Consider the following 16,810-nt stretch of genomic DNA (forward strand, 5'->3'; position numbering starts at 1 on the left):
TCACTGTATAACTGTCTTACAGTGTTGTTCCCACTGTGTAACTGTCTTACAGTGTTGTTCCCACTGTATAACTGTCTTACAGTGTTGTTCCCACAGTGTAACTGTCTTACAGTGTTGTTCCCACTGTATAACTGTCTTACAGTGTTGTTCCCACTGTATAACTGTCTTACAGTGTTGTTCCCACTGTATAACTGTCTTACAGTGTTGTTCCCACTGTATAACTGTCTTACAGTGTTGTTCCTACTGCGTAACTGTCTTACAGTGTTGTTCCCACTGTGTAACTGTCTTACAGTGTTGTTCCCACTGTATAACTGTCTTATAGTGTTGTTCCCACTGTATAACTGTCTTACAGTGTTGTTCCCACTGTATAACTGTCTTACAGTGTTGTTCCTACTGTGTAACTGTCTTATAGTGTTGTTCCCACTGTATAACTGTCTTACAGTGTTGTTCCCACTGTATAACTGTCTTACAGTGTTGTTCCCACTGTATAACTGTCTTACAGTGTTGTTCCTACTGCGTAACTGTCTTACAGTGTTGTTCCCACTGTGTAACTGTCTTACAGTGTTGTTCCCACTGTATAACTGTCTTATAGTGTTGTTCCCACTGTATAACTGTCTTACAGTGTTGTTCCCACTGTATAACTGTCTTACAGTGTTGTTCCTACTGTGTAACTGTCTTACAGTGTTGTTCCCACAGTGTAACTGTCTTACAGTGTTGTTCCCACTGTATAACTGTCTTACAGTGTCATTTTTGGTCTCCTTGTTCCTTGCCCTTCGCTGTGCTGTTCGCTGCTGCTTCGTACTTTAATGTTGTTTGCGAATGGTTTGCCATAATGTTCTAGCAAGCTGTTTGATTGCCTTGTTGGTCGAAATATTAGGTTATTTAGGGACTTTTGCCTGTCAGTGCTTAAGTCTAAGTCGAGTCAAGTCTTACTGAGACATAACGAGCATTGAGCACCTCACACATTCTCTCACACACACACTGTATATATTTATATTATATATTTACTTGAGTATATCTCATCATAACAACGTACCAGACAGTACTTAAGAGTCTTACAGTTATTAAAGCGCCCTCAGCACTAAACGAGTGTATGTACAAGATAATTATAATAAACGTATACCAAGTTATACTCCAAGAGGAGCTTATCTCCGTAATTATACCAAATGTATTACCTTCAGTAGGTACCACCTAGACACCTTGGATATTGAACATCTCCTATTTCATTTAGTTTGTGTATATTCATCCAGTTACAATCCCAAAGTGCTCTTAATTTTAAAGGATAACGGGACTAGAATATTCTCTGACAAACTGTTACACAACCAGAAACATGCTAGATGTTAGATTGGGAGTCAGTAAGTTGACCTTCTAGTAATCTCTGGAGATGTCTGTACTTTATGGATGTCGCATTTTGTAACATGTTCCCACTGCAACTATCATGCTGTGGTGTTCCCACTGTGTAACTATCATACAGTGGTGTTCCCACTGTGTAACTATCATACCGTGGTGTTCCCCTGTGTAACTATCATACTGTGGTGTTCCCACTGTAACTATCATACTATGGTATTCCCACTGTGTAACTATCATACTGTGGTGTTCCCACTGTGTAACTATCATACCATGGTATTCCTATTGTGTAACTATCTTACCATGGTATTCCCACTGTGTAACTATCATACCATGGTATTCCCTCTTTGTAAATATCATACCGTGGTGTTTCCACTGTGTAACTATCATACTGTGGTGTTCCCACTGTGTAACCATCATACCATGGTATTCCCACTGTGTAACTCTCATACTGAGGTGTTCCCACTGTGGAACTTCTTAGTGTAGCAGCACGTTCAACAAAATCCTTCACCCTACCTCTCCCTCACCCTGTCTCTCCCTCACCCTGCATCTCCCTCACCCTACCTCTCCCTCACCCTGTCTCTCCCTCACCCTGTCTCTCCCTCACCCTGTCTCTCCCTCACACTGTCTCTCCCTCACCCTGCATCTCCCTCACCCTGTCTCTCCCTCACACTGTCTCTCCCTCACCCTGTCTGTCCCTCACCCTGCATCTCCCTCACCCTGCATCTCCCTCACCCTGCATCTCCCTCACCCTGTCTCTCCCTAACCCTGCATCTCCCTCACCCTGTCTGTCCCTCATCTTGGGTCACTGCTAGTAATCATTGTTTGACTTATTAATCTACGTTCAATGGTGGTACAATGTGTGGTTGTGTTCTGTTAATTGATCGGAAGGATTTGTTCTGTGGTTGTGCAACCAGAGTTAATCTTGACAGAGCTCATGCACTCACGCACGCACCAGCACGCACGCACTAGCACACACGCACGAGCACACCAGTGATTACCATACGTGCACGACCTCCCCTCTTCCCCTTCCCTCACCTCCCTCTCCCTCAAGCTTCTGCCTCTAGGCTTAGAGTAAATACAGCGAGCAGCAAGGTAAGAGACAGGCCAGGAGCCGAGACTCAACCCCGTCCTCCCCACCCACGGCAACCACAAAAAAAGAGTATGATAGGTAAGTACGTACGCACATACAGACATTACTAGAAGGGCCAAGAAATTAAGTAGGTGGAGATAAATCGGGAAGGAGGAGAGAATGTCAAGGAATGGAAGAATGTTGATCACGAACCCATGTTTAGTAGAAATGGTAAATGAGCATGAAAGATGGTGGAGGAGGTAAGAAGATGGGAACACAAGGCACAGAGCTCTCATAGTGTTTGGGTTATATGAAGAGATCCCGATGGGAAGTTACAAGTGTAGAAGAATAAAAAAATGAAGATTAGGTGAAAGTAATGGGCATGTCTCAAGACATGATAATAAGACGAATGTAAACAACTTAATGAAGGGATAAAATTACGTTTTAACAAATCAAATGAAACTTGAATTACTTAACAGATTGGAGGTTTAATGTGATAGACTTAAGAGTGATTACATTAGATCTCACATTCAAGGATTCAGCCGTGCAAATATCACAGCCACAATGAAAATGATAGGCCGAGTAACTAGAACTTTCAGAACAATAATGATTCTCTTCAAGCTACGTGTTCTTTCTAGACTAGTATACTCTTATACAGTAACAACCCTTTCTAAGTCAGGTGATGTTGCAGAACTGGGGAATGTATAGAGAACCTTCAGTGCTCACATAAATTCAGTCAAGCACCTACATTACTGGGAACTCTCGAAGTCCCTTCAATTGTACTCCTCGAAAAATAGGCAAGAAAGATACATCATTATTTACATATGGAAAATGCAGGAGGGATTGGTCCTAAATCTGCACAACGAGATCATCTACTAAAGCAAGAAACTTGGCGTATGGTGCAAACACCTATAACGTCAAAACAATTTTGTGAATCATTGATAACGGTTTGAAATGAAGTCAAACTGACACAAGGCAAAAGAAAGATTCTGACTAAAAAAAAAAAACAGAGTTCCAAAGCTATGGCTCAACCAAGAGTGTAGAGGAGTGAAAGGGATGATCAGATAACACTGAAGAAAAAGGAAACTAAGCAGGAGAGCATGAAACAACTAGGGAAGGATAAGAATGAAGGATGAAAGATAGTTTTGTTATGATGCAGCATCAAGGGACAAAAGTAAACTAAAACAGAGAATTATGTGAAAATATTAGTTTAAGATTCATAGAAGTCTTCAGTGAGGGAAGGGGAGGCGCATATGAAGGCAGTGTAGTCAGAGGAAACCTGCAGGTGCTAGCAAGCATCTACACAACACAAAAAGTGTCGAGGCTACCAGAGGAGCTTGACGTAACAAAAACAATGATACCAGACAACATATCCTAATTAGCTCGGAGACAAGCATGCCCAACCACTGTGTGACTCAGAGCGAAGGTCTTCAACCACTCTCTACAATCAGGAGAGCTGCCGGAAGACTCCAGAAAGAAAAATGTGGCTCCCACATATAAAAAAAAGGACATATAAGAAATACTGAATTACAGACCAGTATCTTAAATATGAACATTATCAAAAGTTGTGGAGACAAGTGTAAGGTGAAGGGTTTTGGAGCATGTGGAGAGAAGATATCAGGCAAGAAGGTAGAGAGTAATAGCAAGGAATGTGAGAATGTAATAAATGGGGTCCAACACTGTTCTTAATATTAGTCAACGACCCAACTGAAGGATATGAGTCTCTTGTGTCTTGTTTTCTAATGATGTAAGACGGATGATGAGAGTAAGAACTGGGAAGGTCAGAAATAAACTGCGGCAGACCTCGACCCACCACAACACTGCTACAACTAACAGCTTTGGCAGTTGAATAATAACGAATGAAAGCTTATACAGGGGTAGACCAGACACAAGTACAACATGGAAGGTGATGGTAGACCAGACACAAGTACAACATGGAAGGTAATGGTAGACCAGAGTACAACATGGAAAGTGATGGTAGACCAGACACAAGTACAACATGGAAGGTGATGGTAGACCAGAGTACAGCATGGAAAGTGATGGTAGACCAGAGTACAGCATGGAAGGTGATGGTAGACCAGACACGAGTGCAACATGGAAGGTGATGGTAGACCAGAGTACAACATGGAAGGTAATGGTAGACCAGAGAAGAGTACAACGTGGAAGGTGATGGTAGACCAGAGTACCACATGGAAGGTGATGGTAGACCAGAGTACAGCATGGAAAGTGATGGTAGACCAGAGTACAGCATGGAAGGTGATGGTAGACCAGACACGAGTGCAACATGGAAGGTGATGGTAGACCAAAGTACAACATGGAAGGTAATGGTAGACCAGAGAAGAGTACAACGTGGAAGGTGGTGGTAGACCCGAGTACCACATGGAAGGTGATGGTAGACCAGAATACAGCATGGAAAGTGATGGTAGACCAGACACAAGTACCACATGGAAGGTGATGGTAGACCAGAGTACAGCATGGAAAGTGATGGTAGACCAGAGTACAGCATGGAAGGTGATGGTAGACCAGACACGAGTGCAACATGGAAGGTGATGGTAGACCAGAGTACAACATGGAAGGTAATGGTAGACCAGAGAAGAGTACAACGTGGAAGGTGATGGTAGACCAGAGTACCACATGGAAGGTGATGGTAGACCAGAGTACAGCATGGAAAGTGATGGTAGACCAGAGTACAGCATGGAAGGTGATGGTAGACCAGACACGAGTGCAACATGGAAGGTGATGGTAGACCAAAGTACAACATGGAAGGTAATGGTAGACCAGAGAAGAGTACAACGTGGAAGGTGGTGGTAGACCCGAGTACCACATGGAAGGTGATGGTAGACCAGAGTACAGCATGGAAAGTGATGGTAGACCAGAGTACAGCATGGAAGGTGATGGTAGACCAGAGTACCACATGGAAGGTGATGGTAGACCAGAGTACAGCATGGAAAGTGATGGTAGACCAGAGTACAGCATGGAAGGTGATGGTAGACCAGACACGAGTGCAACATGGAAGGTGATGGTAGATCAAAATACAACATGGAAGGTAATGGTAGACCAGAGTACAACATAGAAGGTGATGGCAGACCATACACGAGTACAACATGGAAGGTGATGGTAGACCAGGAGAGAAGCTGAGTGTGTCAGCGGATCATAGTAGTGGGTGTTTGCTGTAGTAAGGAGTAACGGGTGTGGGTCAGTGGTGTTGGGTTATTGCAATGATGGTGGTAGTAGTGGTGATGGTGTTGGTCCATTGCAGTGGTGGTTGTGGTGGTGATGGTGGCAGTGGTGGTGGTTGTAATGGAGGTGGGACATGTGTGTGTGTGTGTGTACTCACCTAATTGTGGTTGCAGGGGTCGAGACTCAGCTCCTAGCCCCGCCTCTTCACTGAGTGCTACTAGGTCCTCTCTCTCCCTGCTCCATGAACTTTATCATACCTCATCTTAAAGCTATGTATGGTTCCTGCCTCCACTACCTCACTTGCTAGGCTATTCCACTTCCTGACTACTCTATGACTGAAGAAATACTTCCTAACATCCCTTTGTGACCCCTTGTTTCTGTGTCCCCTCTCTGGAACAACCTGTCTCTGTCTACCTTATCTATTCCACGCAGTATTTTGTATGTTGTTATCATGTCTCCCCTAACCCTCCTGTCCTCCAGTGTCGTCAGGCCGATTTCCCTTAACCTTTCTTCGTAGGACATTCCCCTAAGCTCTGGAACTAACCTTGTCGCAAACCTTTGCACTTTCTCTAATTTCTTGACGTGCTTGATCAAGTGTGGGTTCCAAATAGGTGCTGCTTACACCAATATGGGCCTGACGTACACGGTGTACAGTGTCTTGAACGATTCCTTACTAAGGTATCGGAACGCTATTCTCAGATTTGCCAGGCGGCCATATGCTGCAGCAGTTATCTGGTCGATGTGTGCTTCCGGTGACGTGCTCGGTGTTATACTCACGCCAAGATCTTTCTCCCTGAGCGAGGATTGCAGTCGTTGGCTACCTAGCCTCTACTCCGTCTGCGGTCTTCTTTGCCCTTCCCCGATCTTCATGACTTTGCATTTGGCGGGGTTAAATTCGAGAAGCCAGTTGTTGGACCAGGTGTCCAGCCTGTTCAGGTCTCTTTGAAGTTCTACCTAATCCTCATCTGATTTAATTCTCCTCATTAACTTTGCGTCATCTGCGAACAGGGACACTTCTGAGTCTAACCCTTCCAACATGTTATTCACATATACCAGAGATAGCACTGGTCCTAGGACCGACCCCTGTGGGACCCCGCTCGTCACAGGTTTCCACTGTGATACCTCATCACGTACCATGACTCGTTGTTGCCTCCCTGTCAGGTATTCTCTGATCCATTGCAGTGCCTGATCCTCTAGCTTCTGCACCAATCTCCTGTGAGGAACTGTGTAGAAGGCCTTCTTGCAGTCCAAGAAGATGTAATCAACCCACCTCTCTCTCTCGTGTCTTACTTCTGTTACTTATCATAAAACTCCAGTAGGTTTATGGCACAGGATTTACCTTCCATAAATCCGTGCTGGTTGGCGTTTATACTCTTGTTCCGTTCCAGGTGCTCCACCACTCTCCTCCTGATAATCTTCTCCATTACTTTGCACTATGCACGTCAGTGACACTGGTCTATAGTTTAGTGCCTCTTTTCTGTCTCCTTTTTTAAATATGGATACTACATTTGCCGTCTTCCATACATCAGGTAGTTGCCCAGTTTCAAGGGATGTGTTGAAGATTGTGATTAGTGGCACACACAGCATTTCTGCTCCCTCTCTAAGGACCCACGGGGAGATGTCCGGTCCCATCGCCTTTGAGGTATCAAGGTCCCTTAGCAGCTTCTTCACCTCCTCCTCAGTTGTGTGTATGTCATCTAACACTTGTTGGTATACTCCTTGTTGGCATCTCCGTCTGTTCTGTCCACCCAGAGTCCTTCCTGTCTTCACTGTAAATACTTCCTTAAATCTCTTGTTTAGCTCCTCACATACCTCTTGAGCGCTTCTGGTGAGTTCCCCGCCTTCTTCCTCAGCCTGATCACCTGGTCTTTGACTGTTGTCTTCCTATTAATGTGGCTATACAGCATTTTGTGTGTGTGTGTGTGTGTGTGTGTGTGTGTGTGTGTGTGTGTGTGTGTGTGTGTGTGTGTGTGTGTGTGTGTACTCACCTAATTGAGGTTGCAGGGGTCGAGTCCAAGCTCCTGTGTGTGTGTGTGTTTGTGTGTGTGTGTGTACTCACCTAATTGAGGTTGCAGGGGTCGAGTCCAAGCTCCTGTGTGTGTGTGTGTGTGTGTGTGTGTGTGTGTACTCACCTAATTGTGGTTGCAGAGCTCCTGGCCCCGAGTGTGTGTGTGTGTGTGTGTGTGTGTGTGTGTTTGTGCGTGCGTGTGTGGTAGCAGGCGGCAGCACCGTCCACCAAAGTGTACTCTTGAATGTCCGGGTACCTGTAATAACAACACCGCGGGCACCTCCAGCCTCGTTCCTGCCCTTCCATTCCCCTCCCCCTCACCTTCCCTTATCCCCCTACCCCGCCTCAGCAGGAGCCGCTGGTGAGTCATGGTCCCCATTCCACCCCTCATCAACCCCCCAGTCGCCAGCGGCTCTCCCTGCCGGTGGAATTGCAGGAAGATCATCAGGCGAAAGCAACTCGACTTAGCAACATCACCCATAAGACAACACAAGCTAAGAGGTCGTCGTCATCAACGACGCTGTCTGCAGAACCAACACGAAAACTGAAGGAAAAACTTTTTACGCTTAATCTGGAAGCTGAGGTAATGTGGTTCCCCAGACAGGCTAAAACGAAAATAAAAAAAATGATCAGTTGGTTGTAATGGTCACGGGCCAGATGAAAAGGAGCGATTTCTTGGAAGAGCTGAGCTCCAGGTAGCTACTTACCTGGTGGAAATTGTCCTTCCATTGTGCGGGAAATAGAAGATTAGTAGGCTGTTCAGGAGGGCCCCTGAGACATTGTTGGTTCCAGCCAGGGTTAATGCCTGCTGGAACAGGGGTAGCTGCTGCTGGAACAATTATAGCTGCTACTAGATCAAAGAGGGTTGTTGGTGGAATAAGGATGACTGCTATTGGAACAAGGATGGCTGCTGCTGGAACAAGGACAGCTGCTACTGGAACAAAGATGGCTGCTGCTGGAGCAAGGATAGCTGCTACTGGAACAAGGATGGCTGTTACTGGAACAAGGATAGCTGCTGCTGGAACAAGGATGGCTGCTACTGGGAAAAGGATGGCTACTGCTGGAACAGGGATAGCTGTTACTGGAACAAGGATAGCTGCTGCTGGAACAAGGATGGCTGTTACTGGAACAAAGATGGCTGCTGCTGAAGCAAGGATGGCTGCTACTGGAATAATGATGGCTGCTACTAGAATGACGATATCTGCTACTGGAACAAGGATGGCTGCTACTAGAACAAGGATATCTGCTACTGGAACAAAGATGGCTGCTACTGCTACTGGAACAAGGATGGCTGCTATTAGAACAAGGATATCTGCTACAGGAACAAGGATGACTGCTACTGGAATAAGGATGGCTGCTACTGGAACAATGATGGCTGCTACTGGAACTAGGATGGCTGCTACTGGAGCTAGGATGGCTGCTACTGGAGCAAGGATAGCTGCTACTGGAACAAGAATGGCTGCTTCTGGAACAAGGATGTCTGCTACTGGAACAAGGATGGCTGCTACTGAAACAAGGATTGCTGCTACTGGAACAAGGATGGCTGCTACTGGAACTAGGATGGCTGCTACTGGAAGTAGGATGGCTGCTACTGGAACTAGGATGGCTGCTACTGGAAGTAGGATGGCTGCTACTGGAACAAGGCTGGCTACTACTGGAACAAGGATGGAAGTATGTTAGTGTACCCGTAACACTTCCACTCACTTTAGGCCTAGATTACAGCACTCCTGCTCTCTGCTCAGTCTTCACTCCCACAAGGAGCTGGTTTCCTCTACCAGCTGATGGGGGTAAATATAATGTGTGTGCATCAGGAAAGCGAATAACGAGGGAGATATTAATTAACGAGGCCTGAGCCAGGCGTTACCTGCCTCAGCAACTGTCTCCACTCATCCGGAACTCAACACCCAATAAGGAAGTTCAAGATTTCCTGCTTTGGCAAGGTGGATGTCTGAGAGAGAATGAAGGAAACATGGGAGGAGTGTTGTCATAGCGGGGAGAGGCTGGCAAGAGTGTGTTGAAGCTTTAGCGTGGTTTGAAGGGATTGACCGAAAGAGGCTGCCGGTGGCAGGTCTCCCTGCATAACGCCGGGAACCTCACCCTCCTCACCTGCTGAAGATAATTCCTTGTCAGTTAGTTGTCTCTGGTGGCAGGTGTTATCTAGTGACAGGTGTTGTCTGGTAACAAGTGTTGTATTTAGTGAGAGGTGTTGTATCTAGTGACAGGTGTTGTATCTAGTGACAGGCGTTGTGTCTGGTAACAGGTGTTGTGTCTGGTGACAAATGTTGTGTTTGGTGACAGGTGTTGCACCTGGTAACAGGTGTTGTGTCTGGTGAGAGGTGTAGTGTCTGGTGACGTGTTGTGTCTGGTGACAAATATTGTGTCTGGTGAGAGGTGTGGTGTCTAGTGACAGGTGTTGTGCCTGGTAACAGGTGTTGTGTCTGGTGAGAGGTGTACTGTCTGGTGACGTGTTGTGTCTGATGACAGGTATTGTGTCTGGTGAGAGGTGTGGTGTCTAGTGACAGGTGTTGTTTCCGGTCAGAGGTGTTCTGTCTGGTCACAAGCATTGTGTCTGGTTAAAGGTGTTGTGTCCAGTCTCAGAAACACACTGCCACTCATTCAGTCACTGTCTTGCATGAGGTGTTCTGATGATCCTCGGACCTGCAACATTCCCACCCCTCCTCCAGAGTGCAGGTACTGTACTTCCCACTCCTTCAGAGTGTAAACATAACTTCTCGGCTGCCTGCTCCTCCTCGCTGCAAGGTTTAAAACCCATATCTCGTGACAGCGGCTGCCTTCAAAACTTGATATAGAAATAAGTTGTTTATCTCCATCTTGACCTATTATCATGTTGCATAATTTTGGCCCTGGACTGAGCGAAACGTCGTCTTTTTTCCATTTAAAATTTGTTAATCAATTGTAATTTATCTGCGTAGCGTTTTAATATTGTTCATGATTTGATTTTGTTCACTTGTTCTTATGCATTATTTTGTGTATTAATTGGGTAACACCTGTGTGGCATATATCACCTAAGTGTCAATTGGATAACACCTGTCTGGCATATATAACCTAAGTGTCAATTGGATAACACCTGTCTGGCATATATCACCTGAGTGTCAATTGGATAACACCTGTCTGGCATATATCACTTGAGTGTCAATTGGGTAACACCTGTCTGACGTATATCACCTGAGTGTCAATTGGATAACACCTGTCTGGCATATATCACTTGAGTGTCAATTGGATAACACCTGTCTGACATATATCACCTGAGTGTCAATTGGATAACACCTGTCTGACATATATCACCTAAGTGTCAATTGGGTAACACCTGTCTGGCATATATCACCTAAGTGTCAATTGGATAACACCTGTCTGGTATATATCACTTGAGTGTCAATTGGGTAACACCTGTCTGGCATATATCACCTAAGTGTCAATTGGATAACACCTGTCTGGCATATATCACCTAAGTGTCAATTGGGTAACACCTGTCTGGCATATATCACCTAAGTGTCAATTGGATAACACCTGTCTGGCATATATCACCTAAGTGTCAATTGGATAACACCTGTCTGGCATATATCACCTGAGTGTCAATTGGATAACACCTGTCTGGCATATATCACCTAAGTGTCAATTGGATAACACCTGTCTGGCATATATCACCTGAGTGTCAATTGGATAACACCTGTCTGGCATATATCACTTGAGTGTCAATTGGGTAACACCTGTCTGGCATATATCACCTAAGTGTCAATTGGATAACACCTGTCTGGCATATATCACTTGAGTGCCAATTGGGTAACACCTGTCTGACGTATATCACCTGAGTGTTAAATGGATAACACCTGTCTGGCATATATCACTTGAGTGTCAATTGGGTAACACCTGTCTGACGTATATCACCTGAGTGTCAATTGGATAACACCTGTCTGACATATATCACCTGAGTGTCAATTGGATAACACCTGTCTGACATATATCACCTGAGTGTTAATTGGGTAACACCTGTCTGACATATATCACCTGAGTGTTAATTGGGTAACACCTGTCTGACATATATCACCTGAGTGTTAATTGGGTAACACCTGTCTGACATATATTACCTGAGTGTTAATGGTTTTTCTCCTAGTGTAAGCTCGATGAGAGACGAGGAGCACAGCCTCACAGTCACTGCTCACATTCCAGCAGCACATCCTCACAGTCACTGCTCACATTCCAGCAGCACAGCCTCACAGTCACTGCTCACATTCCAGCAGCACAGCTTCACAGTCACTGCTCACATTCCAGCAGCACAGCCTCACAGTCACTGCTCACATTCCAGCAGCACAGCCTCACAGCCGCTGCTCACGTTCCAGCAGCACAGCCTCACAGTCACTGCTCACATTCCAGCAGCACAGCCTCACAGTCGCTGCTCACATTCCAGCAGCACAGCCTCACAGTCACTGCTCACATTCCAGCAGCACAGCCTCACAGTCACTGCTCACATTCCAGCAGCACAGCCTCACAGTCACTGCTCACATTCCAGCAGCACAGCCTCACAGTCACTGCTCACATTCCAGCAGCACAGCCTCACAGTCGCTGCTCACATTTCAGCAGCACAGCCTCACAGTCACTGCTCACATTCCAGCAGCACAGCCTCACAGTCAATGCTCACATTCCAGCAGCACAGCCTCATAGTCACTGCTCACATTCCAGCAGCACAGCCTCACAGTCGCTGCTCACATTCCAGCAGCACAGCCTCACAGTCACTGCTCACATTCCAGCAGCACAGCCTCACAGTCACTGCTCACATTCCAGCAGCACAGCCTCACAGTCACTGCTCACATTCCAGCAGCACAGCCTCACAGTCACTGCTCATATTCCAGCAGCACAACCTCACAGTCACTCCTCATTCCAGCAGCACAGCCTCACAGTCACTGCTTACATTCCAGCAGCACAACCTCACAATCACTGCTCGCATTCCAGCAGCACAGCCTCACAGTCACTCCTCATTCCAGCAGCACAGCCTCACAGTCACTGCTTACATTCCAGCAGCACAGCCTCACAGTCACTGCTCACACTCCAGCAGCACAGCCTCACAGTCACTGCTCACACTCCGGCAGCACAGCCTCACAGTCACTCCTCATTCCAGCAGCACAGCCTCACAGTCACTCCTCACACTCCGGCAGCACAGCCTCACAGTCACTCCTCACATTCCGGCATCACAGAGGTGAGGTTTGGGACACCTGTGTGCCAGGGAGGGGGAAGGGAGAGCTGCATTGCGAAGCAGTTGAAGGGAAGGGGATGCTGGTGCGGGGATGGAGGGCGGGAGAGGAAGGTGCAAGTGATGGAGGGCCAGAGAAAGGGAGGAGTGATAGGAAAGAAGAAAAAAGCTGGGAGGGGGGAGGACCAGGTATATGGAAGGGGAGGGCCAGGTAGAGGGAAGGGGAGGGTCAGGTAGAGGGAAGGGGAGGACCAGGTAGAGGGAAGGGGAGGACCAGGTATATGGAAGGGGAGGGCCAGGTAGAGGGAAGGGGAGGACCAGGTAGAGGGAAGGGGAGGGCCAGGTAGAGGGAAGGGGAGGACCAGGTATATGGAAGGGGAGGGCCAGGTAGAGGGAAGGGGAGGACCAGGTAGAGGGAAGGGGAGGACCAGGTAGAGGGAAGGGGAGGACCAGGTATAGGGAAGGGGAGGGTCAGGTAGAGGGTAGGGGAGGGCCAGGTAGAAGGAGGGGAGGGTCAGGTAGAGGGAGGGGAGGGCCAGGTAGAGGGAAGGGGAGGGTCAGGTAGAGGGAGGGGAGGGCCAGGTAGAAGAAAGGGGAGGGTCAGGTAGAGGGAAGGGGAGGGTCAGGTAGAGGGAAGGGGAGGGTCAGGTAGAGGGTAGGGGAGGGTCAGGTAGAGGGAATGGGAGGGTCAGGTAGAGGGAGGGTAGGGCCAGGTAGAGGGAAGGGGAGGGTCAGGTAGAGGGAGGGGAGGGCCAGGTAGAGGGAAGGGGAGGGTCTGGTAGAGGGATGGGAGGGCCAGGTAGAGGGAGGGGAGGGTCAGGTAGAGGGAGGGGAGGGCCAGGTAGAGGGAGGGGAGGGTCAGGTAGAGGGAGGGTAGGGCCAGGTAGAGGGAAGGGGAGGGTCAGGTAGAGGGATGGGAGGGCCAGGTAGAGGGAGGGGAGGGTCAGGTAGAGGGAGGGTAGGGCCAGGTAGAGGGAAGGGGAGGGTCAGGTAGAGGGATGGGAGGGCCAGGTAGAGGGAAGGGGAGGGTCAGGTAGAGGGATGGGAGGGCCAGGTAGAGGGAATGGGAGGGTCAGGTAGAGGGAGGGGAGGGTCAGGTAGAGGGAATGGGAGGGTCAGGTAGAGGGAGGGGAGGGCCAGGTAGAGGGAAGGGGAGGGTCAGGTAGAGGGATGGGAGGGCCAGGTAGAGGGAGGGGAGGGTCAGGTAGAGGGATGGGAGGGCCAGGTAGAGGGAATGGGAGGGTCAGGTAGAGGGAGGGTAGGGCCAGGTAGAGGGAATGGGAGGGTCAGGTAGAGGGAGGGGAGGGCCAGGTAGAGGGAAGGGGAGGGTCAGGTAGAGGGATGGGAGGGCCAGGTAGAGGGAGGGGAGGGTCAGGTAGAGGGAGGGGAGGGCCAGGTAGAGGGAGGAGTGACAGTTGAGGTAGGAGGTGAGGAAGTGCTTGGGGCTTAATAGAGAACTTTCTATGTAATGGAGAAGGTTCAGCCTCACTCACACTGTGTGTTTTAAACACTGTGTTCCTGTAAGTTGCTCTGAGGTCACACACTTGCTCTGAGGTGAAGTCACACCCTTTCTCTGAGGTAAAGTCACACCCTAGGTCTGAGGTGAAGTCACGCCCTTTCTCTGAGGTGAGGTCACGTCCTTGTTTTGAGGTGAGGTCACACCTTTACTGCTGCTTGGAAAAGTTAATGTGAGCCATCTTTAGTGGAGGACTTTAGCAAGAACTGTAATTGCAGATAGAAACAGTCTCACACAACAGAATTATTAAACCTCTGCAATAAATTCATCTTAAGTCAGCAGAGTGCTGAAGTGACCAGTCTGGGAACACCTCAGACCTTATAAATACGAATAGTAAGAACCTTGTCCAGGACATAACAGTGTCGAAGACTGCAGTCTCAGATCGCACCTTAATCGAGGTACAGAGCAGCGTGTACAGTGGCCTGGGACAGAGAAACACGACCAATCATGAGGACGATTTCAATAGATTCAGCTTTAGCAAGTACGTCATATGGGACCAAATATATCATGAACTTAGCAAGATACACTGGGAAGACGATGTGACCACCCTTGGGAGGATGAGCTCCTTGGCACTCAAATTATGTTCCGGTTATGCACCTCTTCGGCAAAGGAGAAGAGAGAGAGAGAGAGAGAGAGAGAGAGAGAGAGAGAGGTGCTCCCTCAACAGGCAAAGACAATGGGTAACATATCTCCTTAAAGGAAGCAGACTCTGAAGCACGAAAGGTAACTTTGGTTACAGAAATGAAGAACTTCCAGCACAAACTGACTGCATCATGCAGTCCAGGAGAGACAGAAAGAGAAAAGAGCCATAAATTTAATGAGAGAAAATCCCAAATAATTCTATTATGCAAAATCCAGGTCGGAAACCACGGCCAGTATCGGGCCTTAATTTAAAGAGGATGGAACACACGCTCATGACAAGTCACAGTACAATTCTGTGTTCAGTAAACCACTCATCAATCTACAGATTAAGACCCTAATGAGTGCTTCATTAATGAGACTCAAAACACTGCCAACATCTCCACATATTGTAATGTAACTCTCTCTCTAGTCGACTTGGAAGAAGCCATCAACACAATGCTCATTTCGGATACAGGTGTCATCCACAGTTAATTGAAATCTTCTAATATTGCCCCCTTATCAAAGGAGGCAATAAAACAGCTACAAAAACCTATCGAACAATAGCTCTAACTTCGTACATTATCATAATCTTTGATTGGGTCGTAAGAAGCAAGATCGGTAATCAACTGTAATTACAACAGTTGCCCAATCCAGGGTAATATGGATTTCGGGCAGTTCGCTCCTGCCTTTCACAACTGATAAATCATTACGATGCTGTCCTGGATGCACTGATGTAATGTACACTGATTTTGCAAAAAAAAGAAAAAAAAAACATTTGACAAGTGCAGCCATGCTATAATTTCACACAAAATGTGAGGAAAATGAACAACTGAAAAAGTGGGCAGATGGATATTTAACTTCTTAACACACAGAACCCAGAGAGTAGTAGTAAACAGAGAGAAGTCAAAGGCTGCCACACTGAAAAGCTCTGTTCAGCAAGGCACAGTACTCACCCCATATCTGTTTCTCATTCTTTTATCCAACATTGACAAGAACATAAATCGTAACATCCTTTACTGATGACACCAGAATCTCTATGACAGTGACTATCGTCCAAGACACAGTAGATATACAGATATACATCAAGTCTTCCAGTGAACCTCAGACAACAGTATAATATTTAAGTTATGGAAGAATGGAGAAAATAAAGATTGTAATGGAGTATATGACAGACTTAAATTTTTTAGTAGAGCAAAATTCCCATATGCAAGACTTGGGGGTAACGAAGCCAGAAGATCTCACATTCAAAGATCACAACACTGTTTCCATTGCTACTGCAAGGAAAATGATCGGCTGGATAACTAGAACTATTAAGACTAAGAGATGCTGAAGTAATGATTCTTAAAGTCACTTTTTCTCTCTATACTGGAGTACTGCTGTATATTGACGACCACCTTCACGCCAGTACGAAGAACTTTCACTACTCGTGCACATTGAAGCATCTGCACCACTGAGAACTCTTGAAGTCTCTTACACAGTATTCCTTGGAATGCAGGCGAGAATGGTACAGGATAATATACACCTGGAAAATCCTGGAGGGAATGGTCCCAAACCTAACACTGAAATAATTCAGAATGACAAGAGACTTTGCAGAGGGTGCAAAATACCTCCATTAAAAAGCAGAGGCGCGTCTAGTACACTGAGAGAGATCTTGTAGTGTTAGAGGTCCCAGACTCTTAAATCTCCTACTGTGTGCATACGGGGAACTACCAACTAATCTCTGACTGTAAGAGGGAACTGAGCAAGTTTCTCAAATTTGTGTTTGTCCAGTCGGGCTGTGGTTCCATACGTTGGATTGCCAGCGACCACTAGTAACATAAGAACATAAGAAAGAAGGAACACTGCAACAGGCCTACTGGC

The 16,810-nt window shown here is 46.9% G+C and overlaps 1 protein-coding gene across 2 annotated transcripts in view; it reads left to right on the forward strand.

Moving 5' to 3' along the window:
* pigs (pickled eggs) overlaps positions 1 to 16,810 on the forward strand; it is an 802,884-nt gene that overhangs the window by 409,527 nt on the left and 376,547 nt on the right. The gene's annotated exons all lie outside the window — the stretch shown is intronic.

The sequence above is a fragment of the Cherax quadricarinatus genome, chromosome 6 (assembly GCF_038502225.1).
Source record: "Cherax quadricarinatus isolate ZL_2023a chromosome 6, ASM3850222v1, whole genome shotgun sequence".
NCBI classification, from domain to species: domain Eukaryota; kingdom Metazoa; phylum Arthropoda; class Malacostraca; order Decapoda; family Parastacidae; genus Cherax; species Cherax quadricarinatus.